At 44.9% G+C, this 23,045-nt stretch overlaps 1 protein-coding gene across 4 annotated transcripts in view; it reads left to right on the forward strand.

Annotated features, from left to right (window-relative positions):
- The window catches only part of GDAP2 (ganglioside induced differentiation associated protein 2), a 1,016,820-nt gene that overhangs the window by 53,928 nt on the left and 939,847 nt on the right, over positions 1–23,045 (forward strand). For 2 of the 4 annotated variants that reach the window (XM_069635760.1, XM_069635762.1), the window contains exon 2: positions 4,551–4,669. The gene's annotated coding sequence lies outside the window, so the exon portion shown is untranslated. The remainder of the gene's footprint in view (positions 1–4,550; positions 4,670–23,045) is intronic. The other 2 variants (XM_069635761.1, XM_069635764.1) reach the window with 1 other exon arrangement.

Below are 23,045 nucleotides of genomic sequence, written 5' to 3' on the forward strand. Positions count from 1 at the left end.
TGGGTCTCCATGGGCCAGGAGACGATACCCCCTTGCACCAGAAGTAAAAGAATATAATCCTTAATATTGTCAACACATGACACAGCAAGCAACGCATTTAATAAGAAACATAGTAGTGCACCTCTATGTATTACTACGTTACTCCCTTCTTTCCATTAATAAGGCAAATACCCCACGCCCCCGAGGTTCTTCAAACCCGAGGAAACAGTTCCTCGGGTTTGAAGAAAGTGTTCCAACTGGATTCCTCCTTGCTACAGCCAAGCAGACCCTTGTTCCTGGGCCTCAGTTGTGGGGACAAGAGGGAGGACGTCTGGTGGGCTCCTGTGGCAGCACTCGGGAGCGGACTTCGTCAGCTATGAATTTTCTTCGATTCAGCGGCTGTTTGTGGTTTCAGCACCTTTCAAATGGCACTGATGCAGAACGAATATCCCCGGTTGGACTTAACTTGCTCCCTCGGTCCTGAACTCTGGTAAGGGGACTATGGATCGGGATTTCCTGTTTCTGCAGCGACCTTCGGAGGCTCCTGGAGCTTTTGGGCGGATTGGTTCTGAGGAAGACATTGCACTCGGTAATGGACACTCAACCCCTGGCATCGGGCTTCTGCAGCACTGGAGAGGCACAGCAAGTCGGGAGTTGCGCCAAAGTGGAGTTCGTCTCGGGGCTAGTTGGTCCCACCAGCTTAAGGGGAGAAGTCGTTCCGTCCTGAGTTTCTCTGTCGATTTTGAAAAAGGTCCGCACAGCCGCAGGGCTTCACGGGGTACTTCGAGGTCCAGGAGGTTGCAGCGGGCTTTTCTTCACAATTTCGTCTTGGGATGTTTCTCAGAGTGGTTGACTGAGTCCCAAAAACCTCACCTTTTTAAGCTTGTTCTCATTCATTCACAGCCCCAGGCTGTCAATCACCCAGCAGGGTGGCTGTCCTTCCCAGACAGCCAGCTGGCCAATCAAAACTGGTTTTGTTTAGGCATATTTGGAAACAAAGGACAGGGAGTTTCGGGACCCCACTCACTTCTGTCCTTCCAGACACACTGGAGCCAGGGGTGGGCTTCAGGGCTGAAGCCGCCAAAGGCAAAACACAGAGGGCTCAAACCTGTCTCAACCTAGAGAGTAAAACTTTATTCGCATCATTTGATTTAAAACAAAACCTCAGATGCAAAACACAAACACATAAAATTAAAATAACATCAAGATTTTTAATAAGGGAAAAAAAGAAAAAAAGTTACTCTTAGTTCTAATTATAATACAAAATTTCACAATTCAGAAGTTAAGAAGTTCAAAAGGAGCCAAGCCCCCGAGATTCAATGAGAGAGAGGCTCTCTTTTATGTCTTTTGTGTCAGTTTGCTCCAGAATGCTAAAGATCACCTTCACCAGAAGCCTCCCCCCACCTTAAAATTGGCCACCATTCCTGCAGTGGTCTGGTAACTGATTCTTCAAAGAATATTCCCAGAAACCTGGCTCTCGTGTCAGTTAATGGTTCACAGAACATAACTAGGTGCTTCAAGGTTTCTACCCCTTTTCTGCAGATACAGCACGTAAGAATCCTATTCTCCCGGGCCTTCTTTCGACAGTCTCCCTGGTAGGGAATAAGTTTAGGCGTAATCTGAGAAAGTTCTGCCTTTCCACCTGGGATGGAAACCTCTCCAAGTATGGTGGGACCGTTCCTCGTTTAAAATGTTCTTCCGGTCCCTGGGCTGCCATCTTGTAGGACTTTATATCCAGTCCAAGTCCAACAACTTTATCTTAACCCCAGTCAGAGAGTAAAATCCAAGAAAGACCTTACAAACAGAAGATGGCGAAAAAAGAGAGGGGCCATTTTGACAAAATGGTCACCCATGGGTGCTTGCCTGCAGCTGAGTGTTCAGCGTGCTATAAAAATGCACACTGGTAGTAAAAAGTAAACCAGTGCCACCAGCAAGTTAAAGTAGTAAATGTAACCAAAATGTTACATGAGAAAGTAGGATAAGGGGCTACTAGGTAAACCCCCAGTACTTCACATATGATGGTGTGTGCTGGATCTACAAAGTGAAAAGGTATGCACGATCAATTTCACCTTACTATTCTTGGGAACAGTATTGTACCCAAGAAAAGCTATTTAAACCTTAAGAGAAATCCTAGGGATTTCCTAGTGACACTGCACTGAGGGTGCTGTCATCATACAAAAAGTAGATACCTATGGAGTTTGTCAGAATCCAAAAACAGTGAAAACAAAATCTTAGTCGGGAGGAAAACACAGGATGTAGTAGGAAAAAGGCCCCACTCGCTCAGGACTTAAAATTAAAAAGTCCTAAATCCAGCAAAAGAGCTGGGGGTCTCTTAGGTGGGAGGAAATTGGCACAGAAGATCATTCTCCCGAACACCCACCTATGGTATGACTGAAGAAGACTCACTCTAAGGTGTACAGGGCTCCAATTCTTAGGTTTGGCCTGAACAAGCCAAAAGGTTTGATAGCAATGGGCGAGCAGCCACACTTAGTCTAAGAGGGAGAGGTGTTGTAGGTAAGTACAAAGACCTGGGCACACCTATAGTCAAGAATACCTATACACAGTAGTTTTATAAAAATACTGTTATTTATGATAAACACTAAGGTAGCAAACACAGTGTTAGAATTACAGGTAAGTAAACATATATAAGACTTTTGTAATGCATTACTCGCCTTAATAGTAAACTCTTACATGATAGCTAGGTAAGTAGTTAGAGTACCATTCAAGTTTAGCAAATCAATTCTTATAACCAAAATGTAAAGTAAGCAACACATACCGGTAAGTACTTTTAAGCAACATATACTTCAGCAAGTCCAGCCCTATCTGGGAATGAGTCTCAAAGTTAGTGGGGACACAGGGTGAACAGGGCCCCAGGGCGGAAGAACAAAGACAGGCATACACTGTCAACTTTGTCAAAATACCAGGTTTCTTCTGTGTTGCAGGTAGGTAAAATGTTTAGTTAAAGGTGCTTCATTGAGGTCAGGAAGACCTACCCCCCCACATCCACCCCCCACCACTCTCCCCCGGAGGATTGTTGCCCAAAGGGCCATTGTCCTTGGGTCTGGGAGAACAGTTTGGTTGTCCACCCAAATGGCTGAAAAAGGAACTTTTTGCGGGGGCAGACCCTCAACTTCTTGCAATGGTATGCCCAGCAGGTGATGTTCACGATACTGGCTTGTTGGTTCAGCAACGGTTGTCACACGGCAGGCTTCTCTCTGTTTCTCAGTCCCTGACTTGTAAGGGGAGACGTCTCTGAGTGGAAAAGAGTCACTGTAGGTCGAACGGGATGACCACAAGTTCCAGCTGAAAGTGCGCTTCAGGAGACGATGCACAGCGGATTGGTCCAGGTCCCAGGGTATTGGGGAATTGCAGCCCAGGAGGGATGGCCAAAATTCAGGTTGTCTCGAGACTGGTTAGGCCTATCAGTCCAGAGGAGGAAGTTGTCCGGTCTGGATCTTCCATGTTCATCAGAAGAGCAGGTTGGAGCAGCAGCGGTTGCTGGAGGTGGCTGCAGACTTCCTTCTTCTTCCTCGGATTCTTCTTCCATGGGTTGACTTACTCATTCTGCTCCAGGACCCTCGCCTTTATGCAGGAACCTAGCCAATCGGCAGTCATGCCACTTTGAGAACTGGATTCAAGCCGACAGACTGGAGCGCAAAGACCTGCAGAGTTTATGTACTGCCAGCTTCCTGTCCTCCCAGACACACTTGCGCCCTCGGGCGGGCTTCCCAATGGGATCCCGGAAAAGAGTAAGCACGATCTCTCGCACTAAGGATGGCAGAAGAAGGCTCAAGAAAGGACAAGTTATCAAGAGTTGGTGAAAAAAGACCAGCACCATTTTAATAGTGACCTATGTTTTCTGTACTGCAGCTCCGACAGCAAACTGCGTGTAAAGATCACAAAGTCTGTAGAAAATATCCACTGCCATCAGCCACTCGGATGTACCTGTCACTGTAACTAGAAAGTTACAGATGTGGTAAAGGGATACATTGTGTCTCCTCAACACTCCACATAAGGTGGGGGTGCTGATTCGACAAAATAGGTTGGGTAGCATAACAAGTATCCCTGTTTGAAACAGTAGTTAGCACAAGGTCAAATAAAAAGGACAGCTCAAAGAGCTCCCAGCAACACTACACAGAAAGTGCTGTGTGCTGAAATAATAAATTGCAGATGCTATTAAAGTTGGAGGAAATCGTAACTCTGGCAAGATACAACCAAAACGGGTGGAAAATGTTCCCATTCACTCAGGAAAACTTATCAGAAATCCAAGAGTCAAGCAAAAATGCTGGGGGACTCATAAGCAGGGATAATTTTGCACAATAATGAAGTTCTACCGGGCCATCCTTCTTCTTTCAACTACAGTGTGTTTGACAGCCACCCCAGATCTCTTCATTGTGCTATGTTCTTTTCAGTCTTGTGTTATGGCTATTACGCGTGATTTACAATGTTTATAAAAAGTGCATGTTGCATATGTTTTGACCATTCCATGCTGGCCCTGTTCGGTCCTCCTGAGAGAGTTCTGTTTACACAGAGAATGTACAATTGAGTTAATTTGCCCTTCTTTCTTTTAGCAGGGGATTTCCGAAAACCAGGTTAAATTGTACTCCCCGATTGATTGCTGTCTGAATCCCATGGGCGTCATTCAGCACTGGCAATCTTCAACCCCCTCAAATTGAAAACGTTGGGAGAGGTGAGTTTCATATGTCCTTGGCTCAATTTGATTAGCACATTTTAGTTTAGCACTATCTGCCAGTATCTAATATTAGTTATGAGCCTGGTATGAGTGAGATAATTTTGTTTGCAATACTTCCATTGATAGTTATTTGGACTAACACTTTTTTTGCATCCGTTCTATTCGTTCTCATAAAGGAGTAGGGGACTTTTCGCTCAAAGACTTAGCTTTGTGGTATGTCGTAAGGGGTTAAGCTTCGAGGTTAAAACTATAGCAGTTTAGAATTGGGTTTTGTTTAGGAAGCTTGCCTTCTGTATAAGGGTTTAATTTTAAGCATGTGGTCTTTGGGTTTCTGACCCATAAGGCATTTAGGTTGGCGCACTAGGCGTAGGATTATAGGTTTAGTACTTTAGTTAGAAGGTTAGGACTTTGGCTCTGGGGTTAGGCTTCGGTGTCGAATTGAGGGCTAAACTTTAGATTGATGATATTAGATTTAACATTTACAGTTTTAGATTAAATCTGAGACTTCTACCTTTTAGGATCAGAAATCATAACAGCAAAGTGGTGCCCATGCCATTTTACTCCCTAAAAAGAGGCACGTGTTGCCAACCATGGAAAATTGGGAGTAAAAATGCTCAAGATAAAATAGGAAAGGACAAATCTAGAGCCTCTTCTGCATCTATACACACAGCTCTACCCATGTGTTTGGATCAGTGGTAGCAGTAGAGCAGTGCCATCAAGGCGTTGTAATAAATCTGGCTGGTCAAAATGGGAATTTCAAGGTAAAAACATATTTTTTTATTTTTTTATTTGCTTAACCTAAGTGCAAATAAGTATTGGTTACCAGTAGATATTTGGATACCCTAATTGGGCATTCAAATTGTTTATTTACTCTCCCAAAATGTATTATATTTACACCTTTAAAAGTGCTGAGGATGAGTATGCTCGTCCTATTTGCATACAATTGCAGAGAGCTCAGCATTTAAGGGGTTCCAATATAGGGCATTAAATACTGCCACTACAATCATCCACTGCCCTGCTTAGGTTTATGGTTTCAAGCATAGGGGTTCAGTTTACAACTTTGGGGGTTTTATAATCTGGTGTTGGTAACGTAGGCCTAGACCTGATGTGATACATTGTATGCTTGGCCTTTTCATTTTAGGCTTCAGGATTAGTTCTGGAGGTTAGGCCCAAGGATTTAGGCTTATATTTAGGAGGGTATAGGTGGCTAAGAGTTTCAAGTTAGTGGTTTAGGTAAGCCTAATGTTGGAGTTTGTTGCCCTTGGGGGTTGAGTTTAATCCAGTTCAAACTATTGATGCCAAAACCTTGACCTAGGCTTTAACCTAGACAGGATCTGTTGTGCAGGAGAAAGCCTTGGGATTTATGTTTCGTAACCATATTCAACAAAGTTAAATTGTATTAGTCCAAAAGACTCCCCTCCAAATGAACAGTACACGTTGAATATTCTTTTATTAATTTGGAGGCATGCAGTATCTTGACATTTTTTATTAATTGTACATATGTTACCAGTAAAATAAAAGAATCTACAAATAAGCATATATTCACCTTTTATTACAACGACATATAAGTTTGACTAAAAAGCATAAAATATAAAAGCTCAAGGAATAATAAATTGGATCCTGTACCAGGTATACTTGGTTCTGATAATGCTCGGTCACATGCCTGCCACCAAAGTTTGTATCGCTTCAAGAGGGACTGGGGAGGTTGGTTTCAGAGACTCCACGATGGCTGGCACCAATAGGTGATATTGTTGGGATTGTGTAGATTCTGCAAAGTTGACGGACAACCTTTTAAAAGGACCTTTATTGGCTTTGGCCCTTCCTAAATCTTGCTTGTGTGGTCATGGACATGCAGGTAATGTTACATGCTTGGAGCTTGTTACATGCTTGGAGCTTGTTACAGAGAATTGTCAGAAATGTGCTAATTCCTCTCTACCTTAGAGACCCCCAACTCTTTTGCTGGACTCTTGGACCTTTCCATTTTTAACCTGGAGAGAGTGAGACAATTTTCCCACTCTTTCGTGTATTTTTATGTGATTTGAACACTGTTTCTTTTGGTTTTGGAGTCTGACAAACTCCATAGGCATCATCATTTTACGTTGTGGCACACAGCACCTTCAGTGCAGTGGCACAGGGAAGTCCTTTCAGATTTCCCAAAGGTTTAAATACCTTCTCTTGGATAAACTACTTTTTCCAAGAGCAGTAAAGTGAAATTGACTTTACTTACATTTGTAACTTTTCTAGACCCAGCACACACTATCTTACAATATAGGGTGCTGGAGGGGCTGCTTAGTATCCCCTTCTTCTAGTTTCTCATGTAACAATTTTATGTTATCCTTGTGACAATAAATGGCTGGTGGCAGTGGTTTACTTTTAACTACCGTTGTGTGTTTTTACCACGTACTGTGTTCACAGCTGCAGTACAGCACCCATTGGTGCCCGTTTTGTCAAAATGGCCCCGGTCTTCTTTTTTTTTGCCATTTCTTGCTGGAAAGGTCCTTCTTGAGATTTACTCTGCGTGCCAAACCAGGTTTGGTCCCTTTGTTCGTTTTGTCTTTGGCTGGATTCACGAGTTAAGCCCGCCTCTGGCCCCAATATGTCTGTCAGGGGCAGGAAGTGAGGGAGGTGCCCGACATTCCCTGTTCTATTCCCCTTGGTTACAGGAATGCACTCAAAGGTGATCGGCTGACTGGTGTCCGGCAAGGACAGCCACCCTGCTGTTTGATTAACAGCTATGCTGGAATGAAATGGAAGAAACCTGCATAAAAGGCAAGGCTTTTTGGCTTGGAAGGCATAGTCGACCACTGGACGAAGGAATCTGAAGAAGAACTTGGAAGAGACGCCTGATGCAACTCATGGACCGTTGGTTTGCCCGGTGAAGCCCTGCTACTGTGCTGAAACTCTGAATGCTCCTCGACTAGAGAAGCCTTGCAAGGACGGCTTCTACACTTGAGTTGGTGGGACCAATCAACTCCAAAGTGAACTTGTTTGGACATCCTGTCGAAGCTGGCTGTACTTCCGCTGCTGCTGCTGGAACCGAAGTGCCACGGAGAGGAACACCAAATTGAGTGAATCGCTTTTATTTATTTATTAGTTATTTATAGAGTGCACAACAGCCCTTGGGCATTGTGGCGCTGTTACAAAAGACTTGCTGGTTACAATAATAGTGGTGCGCATATTGGTTACAGGCAGTAGCTGGCATAGTAGTTACAGGGCAGCTGCTTTGGTTTAGTGGTTACCAAAAACATAGTATACATAGTAGTTGCAGGTTACAGTAAGGATTCGTTACAGTTGAGTTTATATACATGCTTGACTTAAATAGGATGCAGTGGATGTTAGTTACATTCATGACTTGGAGGTTGTTTGGGCAGCATAGGGGCATAGTTATGGATTTTTCTTGGTATCTAGGCATTGTTTCGAAAACATAATTTCGAATGCCAAAGTTTTGGAAAAAAAAACATCGAAAAATTCCTTTTTTTTGTAGGGAAAGTTATTATTATTCTTTTTTAACTAAAATGGGTGTTAAGGGGTAAAAAAATGGGTGTTTGTGGTAGGGACCCACCATTACATTTTTTATTTTTAAATGCATTTTTTCAATGCATTTTTTTCGAAACTTTGCCATTCGAAACAATCACTAGGAACCGATATTTTTTTTTTCTTTCTTTTTTTAGGCGAGCGTGAGAGATTAGTTGAACAGAATAGTTTTGAGGGCTTTGCGAAAAATGAGGAGGGATGGTTCTGCTCTCAGTTCGCTGGGGAGAGCATTACACAATTTGGGAGCAATGTGTGGGAAGCATAGACCTCGGGCGTTGGCTCTTTTGATGAGTGGGACTTGCAGTTGGTTGGCAAAGTGACTTCTTTTGGGACGGGTCGAACTAACTCTGTTTATAGTTTGTTAGATAGGATGGTGCTGTGAGACTCATGCATTTGTGCGTGATAGTTAGAATTTTGAATTTGACCCGTTCCTTAACGGGTAGCCAGTGAGCAGCTCTCCTGGCAGGAGTAATATGTGCTTGTTTGGGGATGCTGAGAGCTGCACGTAGCACATTGTTCTGCACTATTTGGAGTTTAAGGTTTTTGGCTGAGGTGCCTGCAAGGATGGCATTGCAGTAATCCATTTTAGCTCAGATAGTGGCACTGGCGATGGAGAGGCAGTTTTGGGGGGAAAGGAAGGGTTTGATGGCATTAATGAGTTTTAGTGGTGTGGGCCGAAGCTGAGGCAATGGCGCTGACTTGTCGAGTCAGAGAGGGTTGAGTCTAAATAGACGCCAAGGGTTTTTACGGTTGAGGAGACGGGGATGATGGTTTTGTCAATAGTGAAGTTGTCATATTTTTTTGTTGTTTGGGCAAGATTTCTTTGGGACCCAGGAGTATAATCTCGGTTTTGTCCCCGCTGAGGGAAAGGCCATTTAGTGCCATCCAAGTTTGTATGGTGGTGTAAATTTGAAGGAGGGCCGCTGCGTCTTGGTCATAGTCACCAGAAAGGGGGAGCAGGACTTGTGTTTCGTCGGCATAATTTGTGAATGCTACGCCGAGCGAGTCCAGTAGGTCACACAGTGGCTTGGTAAAAAGGTTGCAGAGGGTGGGGGCAGTGCAGGATCCTTCGGGTACTCCGGTATGTAAGTTGTCAGTGGTTGTGTTGGCCTGGTCGGAGTAGACTTTCATGGCTCTGCCTTCTAGGAATGAGGTTGTCCAGGAAGTTGCTTCTTTGGAGAAGTAGGCTGCGTTGGCGAGGTGGTAGGTCAGGATCTTGTGATCTACAAGATCAAACGCGACCGAGAGATCTTGGAGAAGAAGAAGAGCTGGTTTGCCCTTGTCCATGATGTTGGTGATTTGGGATTTAAGATCTAATGGGGCGGTTTCTGTGCCGTGACCTTTCCAGAAGCCTGATTGTCTATTACCCAGGATGTCATTGGTTTCTAGTTAGTGTTGGATTTGGGAGTGGGTGGCCTTGTTCAGGATTTTTAGGAGGAAGTGGTGATGGGACGGTAGTTGTTCGGGCATGTGGGATCAAGTGATGGTTTCTTAAGGAATGTGGTACCCTGGCTTCTTCGAGGCTTTGGGGTATAGATCCAGATGAAAAGGAGGCGTTAATGAACGCAGTAATGATAGGGTTAAGAGTGTTGGCGCACTCTTTGATGACAGTAGGTGGGCAAATGTCTCCTTTGCAAGTGGAGGGTTTGATGTGTTGGAGGAGAAAAAAGGGCTTCCCTTTCTGTGACATCTCTGAAGGAGAAGAGTAGGGTATCTGGATGAGCAGGGGCGAATTTCCCTGGTTGGGTAGTGCTTTGTGTTGAGAATGGATTTTTCCTTGAAGGAGCTTGATTTTGTTAAGGAGGGCTACTTGAATGCTGGAGCACCAGGATACGTCTTTAGATATTTCGACTGGTTTTGTGGGAGGGGAGATGAGGTCACAAAATAGTGAACATTTTCTTAGTTTTGGAGTTGGCATTGGTTATTCTGAGAATAAAGGATTCAGATTTGGCTTTGAAAATAACTTTTTTTTGTATGTAGCAGCGCTGGTTTTAAATTCCATCAGGGTGGAGGGCGTGGGCGATGATTGCCACTTAGCTAGGGCCAGGCGTTTGTGGTTGCATAGGACTGCTAGCTCCTCTGTAAACCAGGGCTTACTGTGCATAGATTTATTTTCTTTCCTATCCTTTAAGGGAGATATGGTGTCAATAGCATTGTTAAGAGTATGGAAGTAGATGTTGCCGAGTACCGTGGGGTTGTTGAAGAAGGGTGGTTTGAATTCGGGAATGTCTGGAAAGGGGAGGAGGTTGTCTTTGTTGAGTTTCTTAGAACTTCTGACTTTGGCTGGTGGGGCGTACAAGTGTACTTTAGTGGTGGGTTTGGTAGGGATGGTAATCTGTATGCAATGGTGGGCCGTCCACGAGAGGGCTGAATTATCTGTGATGGCAATTGTGGTCAGTGACCCAATCGATGGAGCAACCTTTGCAGTGAGTACGTTTTGTGATTCTGTGGGAGAATCCTAGGTCAGTGAGGTCTTTGGCGAGTGAGGCGGCTGATTTGTCCTTAGGGTCATGAAGGCCTAAATTGAAGTCTCTGAGTAGGAAGGTTTTGGTGGAGCTTTTTAGGCTGTTTCCAAGAATTTGTAGAAGGTTCTTTTGGTAGTCGGGGGATGGAGGGGGCTGTGCCAGGAGGTTGGTACGTGATAATTATATTTATAGTGCAGTTAGGTGAGTGTGTGAGCTTGGCATAAATAAGGTCAGCGTTATTTTCTCATTGTTGGTCGCAGATTCTAATGGAGAGGGATTCTTTGGTGATGAGGGCTACACCTCCACCTTTGGCAGTCTTGCGGTCCTGTCTAAGAATGGTGTAACCTGCTGGTAGCGCAAGGGTGATGGCTGGGCCTGAGGCATCATGTAGCTAAGTTTCTGTGACTGCTAGCAGATCGAGGTCAAGGGAGCTGACCAGGTCCTTGATTTCTAGGGCGTGCCCCGGAAGGGAGCGAGCGTTGACGAGGGCACATTTGAGGGTGGTGGTGCGTGTGGGGATTGCTGATGGTAGGGGTGTGCGAATTGTCGTCGGGGGAGGGCCTTTCAGCAGTGGTGGGCAGGGGGTCTTGGGTTGGGAGGGGAGGGGAGGTGGGCGGGCTGGTGTGTGGGTATGATTAGCTTGAGGGAGGGCTGGTGTGATGGGGTTGTGGAAACCAAGTCTAGAGTTTCTAAGGTGTGTGGTGTGTGGCGAGTGGGATGTGGGTGGGTGTGCGTGCTGGGGTCTGAGGGAGCCCTAAGCCTAAAGAGTCGGGTAGTAAGGGTGAGGTGATCAATGGGTTTGGCTGGAAGTTGGCTGTGGAGTGAAGCTGGCACGGGGTTGACCATGGATGGAGCTGGGGTTTAAGAGAAGTGGTGTGTGAATGAGTAGGGGGCATGGTGTGGATGAGCCAAAGTGCAGTTAAGATGAGTGTTTGTGCAAGGAGGTGTAGAGGAGTGGAAGTGGTGCAAGATATTTGGTGTTGGTAGAGGAGAGCTGAGTTGCGTGTCGAGCGGTGATGCATTTGAGTGAGAGTGGGGTGTGCGGTTGAGGTAATTCCATTTAGCGGACAGATTATCTAGGTGGGGCTCATAAAATCGGTACAATATATAGTATGGCACAGTTTATGTGGTGCAATACGTGTAGTGCAGTCAAGGCACAAATTGAGAGGGACACAGCATGGGCAAAACGGTAGTAGCCGTGCAGGCGGTTGATGAGAACAAAGACACAATTTAGTTGTGGCAGTACGTGCAAGGCTTGGAAGTGGGAAGGTGGAAGTAGCTAATATTGAGACTGGTAGTGCAGCAATACATATGCATAAAGCTAACAGTAAAATATTTCTAGCAACAAGTTAGGTGTCAGATATGTGTATGCAAGGTGCTAACCGTGGTAAGAATTCAAGCAGCAACATTGCAGGGATTTCGAAAAGCACTGGTTGATTTATCTAAGGTCGCCTATAGTCTATGGGGCAGTATGGTATGTGGGCTTATGGTCACGTATTATATCAAAGACTAGTGAGAGGTGAAGGGCTAGTACCGTGCTCTAAGATGAGTTTGCTGAGAGGCGGTACATGCCGAGTAAGCATAGGCACAAGAGGGATGAGCTCATAGAGAGCCGTCAATGGTGTACAATGGGGGTAGCAGGTTCAAGAGGCAAATTGGGAGGCAAAAAAGGTAACGCATGGAAGGGACGTATTTTTACAGCAATGGCAAGTGCAGAGAGGGAGTTCCCAGGTCTGCAGAGATTAGGCGGCAATAATGCATATTGATCGAAACGTGCTAAGCAAATACATTTTGAGTCAGATATACTTTAGTGATAGTGCCACGGTCGTGACCACAGCTGTATACGAATGAGTAGGCTGCAGTGTAAATACTGGAAGTCTCTTGGGTAGATATAGCGTTGTGGACAGGTGAACAAAGTGCCATTATAACTGGCTGTAACCGCCAAATGTAAAGTCTCACCAGAAGTAGTAAGGAGGACCGACCTGGCGGTGCGAGAGTACAGGTGGTGATGCAGGTTGATATGTAGGGGCGCACAGGGACCTGGAGCAGCTTGCAGCACACTCGTTCGGCTCAGTCAGGATATGGCCTTCTTTCCTAGGCCTTCCTTCATAGGCCGGCTAACGCCTGCCGGCGATTGGAGGACAGGCACATTGCAAGACACGGTCAGGCAGAGATCGATTTTGGGGCAGCGGCCATCTTGGGGCAGGTTGCCTCGTGTGGATTCCTATTGCAATAGCCTGGATATTCAATGAAATAGCATGAACTTCTATTCAGAAAAGGACTGGAGCATCAGGATGGTAATGAATGCAAAATTCCTGGCGGGTATCGGCAGCGCGGATCAGTGGGGCTCTGAGGGGCTACAGGGGAATTTTAAAATATGCCTGGAGCTTACCTCTGCTGCACAGGTGCTTGCTGGTTGGGTGTGCTGCTCCTAGAGCACACAGCGACAATGCTGAGGAGCTCCGGCTCCGGCGTGGAAGGGACTTTTAAGTCGGACCCGAGCTCCAGGAAGATCCTCCAGACTCCCAGGAAGCAGGACTGACCAAGCCTGAGCCACCACAACAGAGTGCTGGACCCCAGATGCGCGAAGTGGTAGCCGAGAACCGCAGTGGTGCCATTTGTTGATAAGCGAGGAGCTGAAACCGCAAAGGGCCGCTGAATTGAAGTTTGCCCTTTGCTGCTGCTGACCTTCCCATTGCAGTGCAGGAGTCCCCAGAAGTCCTCTCTCTTGTCCCCACGTCTGAGGCCCAGGGTCAACAGGATCTGCAGAGCTGCACAGGAACAGAAGCAAGCTGGAACCATTTCTTCTAACCAAAGGTACTGTAAACTAAGGGGATTTACCTCTTGTTGTTTAGCCTTACTTGTTCTCAGTTGAGACTTCTCTGGGTTGCTTCTGTACAGTTGCTTGCATCTTCTACCCCTCACAAGCTTCCCAGCTTGTGGCCCTACATTGATTCTCCTTTTCTACAAAGACTTCTAAAACATTGTTGTTAGGAAGAATTCTCAAAATGTGCTAATTCCTCTCTACCTTAGAGACCCCCAGCTCTTTTGCTAAACCTTGGTACTTTGAACTTTATAATTCTGTTTGTTTTCTGTGTTTATTTCTTTTGATTATGGAGTTTTAAGATCACTCCATAGGCATCTTTTCATGTGTTTTACACAGCACCTTCAGTTCAGTGAGACATGGATGTCTTTTTAGACTTCCCACAGGTTTAAATACCTTCTCTGGGGTAAACTACCGTTTCCCAGAGAATGTAAAGTTAAATTGACTTTACTAGTCTTTTTAAATTCCTAGAGCGAGCACACACTATCTTCCTATAGCATGCTGGAGGGGTTACCTAGTATCCCTGATGTCTAGAAACTCATGTAGCAGTCAAATGCTACCCTTTTCTATTGAAATGGCTGGTGGCAGTGGTTTTACAACAAACTACTATGATTTTTCCTGACCACGAACACCGGTAGCTAAAAATCGCGGGAGCCATGTTTTTCAAGATGGCGCCTTAAGCCCTTTTGTTTAAACGGGTCCCGGTCTTCTTTTTGCGCCATTTCTTTTTGGAAAGGTCCTTCTAGTGTTCGTCTCTGTGTGCCAAACCAGGTTTGGTCCCTTTGTTTTCATGCTCTTTGGCAGGCTTCAGGACTGAAGACCGCCTCTGGCATCTGAGTGTTTGGGGTGGGCAGGAAGTGAGGGAGGTGCCCGAAACTCCCTGTGCTTAGTCTCCTAGGAGACCCAAATGCACTCTGGCGTGATTGACTGGCTGACTGTCCGGCAAAGACAGCCACCCTGTTGAGTGAGTGGCAGCTAGGCTGGAATGAAAGGGAGAGAACTGTTTTTAAAAGGCGATACTCTTGGACGGGAAAGCAGAGTCGACCACTGGAACGAAAGAACCGAAGACTAGCTGGAAGAGGACGGCTGCTGCAACTCCTGGACCGTTGGTTTGCCCGGTGAAGCCCTGCTGCAGATCTGAATCACCAAAGCTCCTTTCGACAGAGAAGCCTCTTCAAGGACGACTTCTCCCTTTGAGTTCGTGGGACCAATCAACTTGTAAGCCACCTGGATACCATTCTCTGAGGTGGTTAGGATTAACCAGGGGGAAGGACACCAGCTTGTGTGCTTGACTACAGCTACTCGGAACTGAAGTGACTCCATTTTGTCTGCGTTTTCTGACGATGCCGTGCAGTGCAGGAGTCCCACGACTGAGGCTCAGGAACAGTGAGCTCTGCAGGAACTGCCAGGAACCAAAGTCTTCAGCTGCATCTTTTTCGCTTCATATTACGGTACTGTGCCAACCCGATTGAGAGACCACATCTGTTTTATTTTTTTATTTTTTATTGATCTAGCTGAATTATAATCAACTTTTCAATATAAAGATACACATTTTATACATAAACCAAAAAATCAGCAAACAATGTTGATCCAATAAAATATTAACGATCCATTCGGTACATCAAGAGGAACACTAACACAAGACCAAAAGAAAATGAGGTATAAACTAGAGCCAAGGCAGAAGGAGAGAAGAAAAAAAGAAAAGCAACATGGAAAGATAAAAACTTTTGTTCTTCGACCCTATACATTTTATTTTGATCTTGATCTATTTGGATTGCATTGTATTTCTCTAAATGTAGTTCCTTTAGGAATGCAATCGCTCTAATTGATATTGATGTTGAAATGCCAGAATAAATTGTTCTCCAGAGTGTTTCAGATGTGGCTACACAGAATGGTTCAGTTATTCGTTTAAAGTAATTTGTTCGTTGGTTTAAAAGTGTTTCGCACTCAGTCAGTAAGTGTTTTAAAGTTTCCACATTCTCTGGCTGATTGCAGAAGCGACAGTTCATTTTATCTTTGTTGATACATTTTCGCTGTGCCAGTACTTGTCTTGTGGGCCATAGATTTAGTCTGAGACGCAACATGTCATTCCGGTACGGCACAGAAGAGGACCAAATTAAATACTGCTCTGGATGAGAATGATTTTTTATTGTGATTATAGCTGGATCAAAATCACAATAACCAGAGCATTTCAGCCTTGTATTTTCCCAATCCATTGCAAATAACCTTGTTTTAGCTTGCGTTGGATTTTTTTACAATGTATCAGGTTAACATCTGCCATCGCCAGGGTCTCTCTGACTTGATTGGGCCATTTGCAAATAAATTTGTCTCTGGATATGCAGCCAACGTTCCCAAAATTGTATCAGAGTTCCAGGCTAGTAGGCATTTTCTGAACATTGCTACTATGAGCCATATATATCTCATGTTGAGAGAGATTAATCCAAGCTCCCGTCGAATAATAGGTAAAGGGGTTGATGAAGGTAAGTGAAGAACTCCTCTCCAGTATTTCCCTGCTAAATTGTTCCAGGAGGTCTCATTTATTATAGTCCTTGTTTCTGCAGAGTACAGCAAAACGGGTGCAACTTTTTGATGATAAAATGATATCAGGGTTAATGTTACGCTCACCTGGCTCCCACTGGGGCGTCGATCTGAACTGGTCAGCAGTTGTTTCCACCAGTGAGATGCGTAGTGCCGAGATGATGGACAGGACTGGCCCACTCAGCTTCGTCTGTTTGGCTCGTAGGAATATCCTTCTGTAATGGAGAAAGGGAATTAACCACCTGTGGAGTTCCAGCGCTAACCCCACCTTCCCCTCTCCCGTAGTTCTTCCCACAGGTCACTTCTGGATTCCCTCTATGCTCTCACCTGATGGTTTGGAAAGATGAGCTCTCCATCCTGCTTCGAGCGCAGGGGCGCGTAGATGGGCAGTTTCCTCATTGGCGTGGAGGAGTTGGGGAGTTCCAGAACGGTATTGACTCAAAGAATGCTGGCGAGACGCCGTAAGTCTGTAGTTCGTAAGAGTTCAAAAAACGTCTGACCTTCACTCTGTCCAATTCCTTTTAGGTTGCTGAATTGCCCTTATGAAGAGTTCCACGTGGCAACCGGTAAAATGCAGGTAAGGGTTTATATTATCCGGCTCAGTTCGATAAAATGGTGTCAATGTATAACACGTGGCTTTTCCCCCATTCAGGTGCTGATGTGGTATGAGGTCTTGGGGGTTGAAGCCTCCTGCGGTAAAAGCAGGTAAGTCTATTGGGAAAAAATCGGTTTCCCCTTATTGCGCCTTGATGTTCTGTTGGTTCCCCATAGGGGCCGGGGCACGGCGGAGATGCAGCGGAGGCTGCGCCGACCCGAAATGAGGTAAGTACCCCCTGTGGTAAATCAGGTAAGTCTTGGGGGGGTAGCTTGTACAGTCTTAGAGTATCCCTTTGGCTCACCTTGCTGTTTTTGTCTCCTTGGGTGTCGGAAAGCGGCCGCGAGATGGAGAAGAGCGTGATGGAATGCTGAAGTGCTGTAAGGCAGGTGAGTACAGCGCGGCGCTGCAGGATGCGAAGTATGGCGTTTTTAAAGACTTCTTCTCCAGCTCCGTGGCGTGATGGATCAGGATTCAGTTAAGGATTAACGGTAAAACTCCTGTTCTGACCTTTCCTCCTTCTTTCTTTTTGGTTTCCAGGAGCTCTGGACTCGAGGCGGGCGCGGCTGAAGACTGGAAGCTGCTGCAGGCACGGTGAGCGTTACGCTGCTGGATGCAGAGTAACGCAAATCGTGTGCTGCTGTCCGGGCGTGGTTTAAATAGCCTTGGAAGTAGTCCCAGGTAAGTATTCTTCCACAGCCCCACCCGAGTAAAAAGTAGTCCCTCCTAAGCCTCATTTGGCTTGTGGCTTCTTGCAGCATGGTCTGCATCAGGTAGGTTTTCGACTATGAGCCTGGCGTCTATGGCGCCAGGACTGACTCTATTCTTATGAGCCTGGCGCCATAGGCGCCAGGACTGCACCCAAACAGCCCCTAGCTGGGGTTTTTGGGCTTGCTACTAATGGCATGATGCCTGCTTCCGGGGTTGCTGGGCCTGGTCTGGTTTCCCGGGGGCAGGCATCATGACAGTTAAGGTGAATTTCCCGTATTTTCTTTGCATACTCTTTGTTTGGTGAGTGAAAGTTGATACCCTATCTTTCAGATGTTGTAAAAAGGTGAGGTTCTGATTTGCCGTCAATATTTGAGCTCCCAGATATCTGTAATGTTTAACTACTTGAAGTTTCTGACCCGTCAGATTCCAAGTGTACAATTTTGTTTTTTGATCTTCTGTGAAACATTGAACATCATGATTTTTGTTTTTTTGAGATTTATATTTAGAAAGTTGATATTAGTATAACTTATTACAGCGTTCAATGCTTTCTGAAGACTTATTGGGGTTTTTGACATAATGACCAAATCGTCTGCGTACATTAGGAATGAAATGGCTTTGTTAAGCAGTTTCGGCGGATCTATACAGATGTTCTTAAACGCCTCTCCTATATCAGAGATGAAATAGTTGAATAACGCTGAAGCCGTCGTGCATCCCTGACGTAGACCTCTGAATGTCTTAATTGCCTCAGACAATTTGCCTTCACTTGTTAGTCTAATCTTTATGGTGTTATCGTATGCAGGTCCTCAATAAGATGTATGATGTATTCCGGACATCCTTGTCGCAACAGTTTTTTTTATTAATAGCTCACGTGATACGGAGTCAAATGCAGCCGTAGATCTATGAAGGACATGTATAGCGGCTGTTTGACTGCTTTGTGATGTTCAATGACTGCTGTTATCTCTCGCAGTGAAAGTTTGTGGAACTTTCCCAACCTACATGCCTAATCAGCTTGTGACCCAACATATGATTATTTTTCGTACAAACTACTTCTGAGAAAATTGGTAAAGACTTTACCGTTTACTTCAAGAACTGCTCTTTCCTATACAAGACACTAGTCCAGTGACTTTGGCCTAGGCCTATTAAACTGAATCGAGCCCTCTAATGAACTGAAACTATTTGCACTGACTAAGAAAGTATTTGTGATATATTCTATTATCTTGTGCCTTTACCGTCCTTTTTAAAGTGACTGAAATGCTATTTTGCTCCTATTTCAGGGGAGCCTAATTTACTCAGAAGCGAATTGGTTTGGTGTTGAAGTTTATTTGTGTATAATATTAAGTTGCCCCCTTCTAGTTAATGTTGTCTAAATGATTGTGTAATAAATTAAAAGTGTTTTACCAATAAACCTTGAGTGTAAGTGTCTGCTTGAACCACTGTGACTGTGTAACCTCTTGTACTGCTCGCATTCCCTCTTGAGATAAGCCTGGCTGCTCAGCTCGCTACCACAAAACTGTGTAGTACAGACTTATACCAAAGGTTGGTTTTGCTTACACTTGTAGTCCTAATTGTATGTGGTGGTCCCAGAGGGTACTGCATGCAATTCTGCCTAACAATTGTGCAAGACATTTACTTAACTACAAGAAGTGCTTCAGCCCACCTAGACTTGCCCAATTGACATTGGTTGGCCTGGCTCCCTGAATGACTCTTCTTCCCTCGGAGTGTGTGTTTTACCTTCCTTCCAGGAAAGGGTTAACTTACTGTGCATGGGGGGGGTTCAGAAGTACTTACCTGCTTCAGAATAATTGTGTGATCTCTTGTTTTATTCTAAAAATCTTTTTCTTTGACACTGATCTCAGTATTGCTCTAAATGTACCAGTGATATATTAATGTCCACAGTGTTATAGCTGTATGTCACCTGAGAGTCTAGGAATATGGCTACATGCTGATTTAGAGAAACTTAACAGTGTATTTTGGAGTGTATTTGTGTGTTACTGTTCATATTGCCCCTTCTGAAGAAGGCTTATTCACACTGACTGTTAAATAAATTAATAATTGTTTAATCAAGAAACCTTGAGTGTAAGTGTTTATTTGGATACTTGCCACTGCGAATATCTGTGTAACCACCCTACTGCTCACATTGGCCCCTCTTGACATATGCCTGGCTGCTCAGTCACACTGCCAGCCTGTGTACTACAGACTTATACCAAAGGTTGGGTTCCTATTGCCAGGAGGTCAAGGTTGTGTAGTGCACCCAAAGGGTACTGCGCCAAATCTTGCCTAACAGAGCTCGACTCCCACTACTTTCATGCTTCAGTTATGAGATCTCAATTTATGTAGAGGGTTCAGCAATACCTCATTTCAAAATGAAATGACACTTCTTGTTTACAGAAGGTCCTGCCTCAAGAACTAGTATCATTGATGATATGCCATAGCTCATGTGTTTTAGTCTACTTTCTTCCTGTAAGCAAATCTAGGAAACCATGGCCATTTTGACAAGGCCCTCCCCTTGGACAATCCAGTAAATAAGGGGATGGGAAGTATATTGCCTCTATCCTTCAAAAATGTATGTAAAGTACTTGACCCTCGAGAATAACATCCCGTTCTAACAGAAGTGGTTGAGAAGACACTCGGAATCTGTTTCCAGTGGTGAAAGTTTTCTGTTCAGTGACATCTTCTCGAACTCTGAGGACCAAGGTCTTGCGTTTTCCTCTTCCATCTGAGAAGAGTGCTAAAGGTTTGTCTAATGAGCGAGGGGGGTGGGGGGTTCTTTCTCATGCGTTTTTCTTGCAGCCTGATTCAACGGATTAATCAACTTGCACTATAGGGTTAAGGTGTGACTTGCTCATTTGCTGTGTGCAACCCCCTAAAAATAAAATAACAAGCATTGGCAAAGCCAGCAATGTTGGCTGTTGCAATAGGTACAGGAAGGTGCCTTGAGCGGAGGAGAGAGCAGCAAGACTTGACTGCCTTCCTGTGCATTCCAAGCAGCTGTAGCAAAGCACAGGCTTTGCTTGGGTTGTACAGCTGGACACGCAGCATTGCTGATCTTTTTTCCATAAACTGGCTTGTCATGTCAAGCAGCTCTCTTTAATGGAAAGTAGCAATGCTGCGTTGCCAACATTTTTAAAGCCAAAGTGTTGGTCGCAAAGTGTTTTGTTGTTTGGATGTGCGGGACGCGGACTTCCTATTTCAAATTACATCGTTAAAGAAGTAAAGCTCCAGCGACTATCGCAAGTAAGACTTTTACATCTAAATACATTTCTTCTGCAGATCCTTAGAGACTTAACTGTGATTAAGGCATAACGAGAGCAGATCGGTGAACTGTGCAAATGCTCTTGTTTGGATCAACGCACCGAGCAAGTGCTCTCACGGGTGTTCTGGCGATTGAAAGAAACTGCTGTTCAACTTACTCAGGCTTTTGATAGCATAAATAGAAGGCGTACCTGGAGGAAGTTAAACAACTGGGTGTTACCCTCATCGCTTCTAGCAATCATTGTGGAACTTCACGAATATACACAATTACACGTGAGGCTGGATAAGACGAGCAAGTTAACTAGCCCGATAGTGACTGAAAAGGGGGTGGGGCTGGGATGCATAATAGCACCCTTCCTTTTCAATGTGTACCTGGCAGATTTGGCTGAGAGTATCGATGGGTCCAGGTTGTCGAGTCCTAAAATTGGAAAGGAAAGGCTCAATTGGATCACCTACGCTGAAGACATCATACTCTTGGAATATACTCCCATAAGGCTCCAGCGTTTGCTGGGAGTCTATGCTGGGTTGAATGACCTTCAGATTAACCCAGCAAAGTCCACAATCGTGAAGTTTGGTCTCCCTCTAAAGCGCGACCCACCTTTTGTATAGAGCTTAGAAGACCAAGTAATACCTGTGGTGAATTAAGTAACATATCTGGGACTTAAACTAAGGCACTTTCCAACTTCAGGATCTTTGACGTCACACTTGGAGGGTAAATTGATGCAATTGGGTGCTCAAATGAAGATAATCTTAGATAAGTGCTGTCAGTGAAGTTCTACATTGGCAAGGTAATTGCATCTCTTATTTATGGTATAGACATAAACCCTGTGTTGAGAGCTATGAACCAGAATAGGTTTGAGGCAAAATTGTGGAAATATGCGCTTGATTTGCCCCAGTCCTTGTCCATAGCGCCCCTCAGATATGAGCTTGCAATCCCTGCGGTCACAGATCAATTGGAGGGTACTGTCATTATACAGGTTGATATTGGTCCCACGGAACAACACATTATTTGAGGACATAGAGGAACTGTTAAGGGAGAATGTTAACCCATATCTAATTTGTCTGAAAACACATGTGCTCGAAAATTCTCCTGAAGTGTGATCGCAGGGAAACTGACTTGATATACAATCCGATGAATGTAAAAGAAGCCTTGAAGAGGGCGGATTGGAATAACACGATCTCAGTGATGCAGTGGTCGCATTTGTTCCAATCATCATTCCTTGACAAACCTAGAGCTTGGTGCCCTTTTGTAATGTGAAAAGCCAACTAAAGAGTGTGGAATCTGAGCTCCACTGGCCTGAATCTTACATTAGCAGGCCTAGCAAAGCACAGGCTCTGCTCAGGAAGCAAATCATTGCTGCTCCGTCCTCCAACCTTGAAGCAGCTGGTTCAGTCCGGTTTGAACATGCCTTGATACATTTCTCTTAATTTTCATTAGATGAAAGGGTATCAGCAACGCCACTTGCCTCGCATGACAGACAAACGCCATGATTGCGCAGAAAGGGGAGCATGGCCTGAGCACTGTTGATATGTATCCAAATGCAATCCCCATCGTCCCCTCTCACTACACTCCATTTCGTTAGTTTTGGATCTTGCGACTCAATGCCAAACTACTGCATACGAACTAGGAAGCCGAATGTGACTGTGAACTTGGGCATACCTCAGACTTGGGGCACCCTGTAGTCTTGCTGTTTGGAGGCACTAGCCAGAGTGCGAATGCTTGGGAATTTTTAGTGAAGGGCTTGGATATCTCATTAGAACTTGACACACCAATTTAATTTTAAGCTTTTTTCTTGCATTGATTGCCTTGTTGTGTTAGGTGCTTAGTCTCAGGAGGATAGCTCAGTGGCAACGTGCTCGCCTTTGAAGGAAGACGACAGAGAGCAACGCAGGTTCGATCCCCGGGTCCACATTTAGAAACCTCTGGGTATTAAGCGCGTAATAAATAACCTATCCCATCATATCCTTGGATTGTTCGTTGGGCTGACTGGTATGGGAGGAATGGTCAGTAACAGTGCTTGTCTCCTCTGTTCTTGGGCGGAGTGCTGTGGTTTAAGGAAGCGCGTGAGTGGAGGGCCAGGCGTGTTTTGTGATATGATCTTATTGTACGTAAAAGCAAAGGGGTGAAGAAACGGCTCACAGTAGAACAAAGATGTCGAAGTTGATCAGGTAAGTTAGTTTTGGGTAAATTCTTCAGTGTCAATCAAGTACCTGGTATGGAAAGGTTTTTCCATCTAGGCTGGCATGTTCAAGCAGAGACAGTGAGACCAGTGATGCAGATGGGGGCAGTCTTGGCAGAAAATGGTTATCTTTGAAAATCGTCTCAAGGAGCAGTTCCTGAAATTCAGTGAAGATGAAGTGGCACAGGCAGTGCTCTAGATAAGATTTTGAAGTGGGAGTATTTTACTTCCTATTTTTAGATTTGGGAGTATTGATTTTTGGACAGTAAAGTTC

This window comes from Ambystoma mexicanum, chromosome 7p, assembly GCF_040938575.1.
Source record: "Ambystoma mexicanum isolate Mex_15411 chromosome 7p, UKY_AmexF1_1, whole genome shotgun sequence".
Taxonomy (NCBI): domain Eukaryota; kingdom Metazoa; phylum Chordata; class Amphibia; order Caudata; family Ambystomatidae; genus Ambystoma; species Ambystoma mexicanum.